The sequence below is a fragment of the Rattus norvegicus genome, chromosome 2, assembly GCF_036323735.1.
Source record: "Rattus norvegicus strain BN/NHsdMcwi chromosome 2, GRCr8, whole genome shotgun sequence".
Taxonomy (NCBI): domain Eukaryota; kingdom Metazoa; phylum Chordata; class Mammalia; order Rodentia; family Muridae; genus Rattus; species Rattus norvegicus.
In genome coordinates, this window is record NC_086020.1 from 53,593,604 (window position 1) to 53,596,057 (window position 2,454).

The following is a 2,454-nucleotide window of genomic DNA, read 5'->3' on the forward strand; positions in this document are numbered from 1 at the left end:
CATTTCTTTGGTGTAGCGACTTCTTAGGTTTAGCGATTTCTTTGGTGTGGCGACTTCTTTAGGTTGCACTTTTCCTTTGTTTAGCGATTTCTTTCGTTTAGCGATTTAATTCGGAGGTCCATCCGGCAACCGAACGTTTTTAGCTAGAAAAATTTCCCAATTCACCCGACCCCGCCCTTTTCGAAGACTACAAATACCCAAGCCCAAGCCCGCAGAAGGCTCCTCCGAAAACACCAGTGCACAGGCTGCTTGCTGCACGGGCTGCTGTCCTCCTGGGGTAAGTGCTGCTCGAGGGATGGAGTCGACTTTCTGGTCTGTGCAAGTGAAGCAGGCCTGGGATTCGGTCCCTGAGGCGCAAGAAGCCCAGCCTCCTCTGCTCCCCAGCTTCTCGGAAGACCTTGGTCCCTGGCCTCTTCCTTTCTATCCGGTCCTTGGTGTGTTCCCATTCGAAGGCAGTGACCTAGACTTCCATAGGCTTCCAGTTTGGATAGGCTTCGCGGGAATCTACCCCGGGACCGACCTTTGCGGGATTCAGAGCACCTCGGAGCCCAGCATTCCTGACTCCGTACGCGCCAACAAGGAGGAACAGCCAGAGAAAGCCGCGACTCCGGGAACCCGGAAGGAAGCTGCAGAAGAACCTTTCACAGTGGCGATGCAGTCCGAGTCCTGTTTCAGAGCGCCCCACCGTGGCGACGACACACATGACGCTGAGACTTGTGGCGGGATTGTCTCCAGCAAGTGCCAGCTACAAGCTACCAGAGACTGGAGAACTAGGCTACAGTCACTGTCAGGACTCCTGGAGCGCATTCGTTGCTTGCTAAGCTGCCTGATCCCTGGCTGCAGCCCGCTGGGCTTTGACAGCAGGGAGACTTAGAGAAGAGCAGGCGCATTTCTGGCGATTTTGAGCGAAGTCTCTGTCAAAGGGGATCTGTGTGCCTAAACCTCTCCACTACCTGCAGCCTGCTATCTTCATGGCCGCCTACTGCTTCCACAATAAACACACATGGAGATTTGCCTTCGATGGTCCGTGTCATTTTTTAATTGTTTGATAAGTGATTTAAAGGGAATGTTCTGGGTAGTGCCCGCCCATATTCCAAGGCACTGGTTGCAGCTGGGATTGCATCTAGGATTCATGGAAAGGCCCCTGAGAGGGTAAGCAGGTTTCAACTTACAATGAGAGGTCTGGCTTTAGGCTTCCGCGATTCAGGGAAGGCGTGGTCCAGGGCGCTAAATCTATGCCCTGTCTGCTGGCCTCTCCATAGCCATCTTTTCTGAGGTGGCCTCCCGGTTATCCGCTGGCGTGCTCTTGTCCAGTAGGCAAGCAGGCAAAGATACCAGCCCGATAGCGCCTCACTGGCACCATCGTGGTTTGAGCCCAGCCTTGCCATCCTGAACAAGTCCTTGGTTAGGGAATGTTCCCGCTTTTCCACATATAGTGGGCTCGCTGGGAGCAGGAGTCAAGGAAAGAGTCCTAGCCAGAAGCAAAAATTTGCATTTGCAGATTGCCAATTCCCTTGGCACAGCGTTCAGACTGGAGATGTCTTGCCGTCGCCTGCGTTTCTGTTTGTTTTCTAGGCCTATTGGCCTCCTGGTTGTTCTAAAAACTGAAAAATTGTCCAAGTCCTTTCGATAGGGGATTTCGTGTCGTCGGCTGCTGGTAAAGTTAAGTTTTCTGACTGAGAACTGTTCGATACATGAGCAAAGGATCCCAGGATTATGACAAATTCGCTCTGAAGACAGATCTGGAACGCAGCTGCTTCCTTACAGTTTTTGGGGTCAGCGGGGACAAGGGCCTAAGCTCTGTTCTCTCTTGGTTGGGTTTTTCGGTCTCGATATTGCTTTCCCACTGACCAAAGCCCTGCCATGCAGTTGTCCAGCAATCAAAACGAAGGTGGTCCTTTCGGCAATCCGACGTTTTCAGCTGGAAAAATTTCCCGATTCATCTGACCCCGCTCTCCTCAAAGAGTACAAATACCTACAGTCTGGAGCCTGCAGAAGGCCTCTGCCTGCACCAGTGCACAGGCTGCTCCATGGGCTGCTGTCCTCCCTAGGCTAGCACTACCTGAAGGATGGAGGCCCAGCCTCTTCTGCTCCCCAGCTTCTCAGAAGTGCTAAATGGTGCCCTGTACACTGGCTTCTCTCTTGTCACTGGTTCTGAGGTGGCCTCTTGATTATTGCCCTTGCATGCACTTGGTCTGAGGAGCAAGGAACAGATGACACCGGCCTGATGGTTTCTCAGCCACACCTGTCTGGTTTTAGCCTAGCATTGTGGTCCAGGGTAAGTCCCTGGTTAGTGCACTTGCCTGCTTTTCCATATTGATAGGGAGCAGAGAGGGAGCAGAGGCCAGTGAAAAATGGTCCATTTGCAGATTCTCGGCTCTGCCTAACAGCTCTAGTTGGGTGAAGTCTTCAGGAGGGGGCGCTGATTTGACTAGAATGTGCCTCTTCTTTTTT

General features: G+C 52.6%; 1 pseudogene; it reads left to right on the top strand.

The window, feature by feature from the left end:
- Positions 1-295: 295 nt before the first annotated feature.
- Positions 296-821, top strand: Anxa2rl-ps1 (annexin A2 receptor like, pseudogene 1; annotated as a pseudogene).
- Positions 822-2,454: the final 1,633 nt, after the last annotated feature.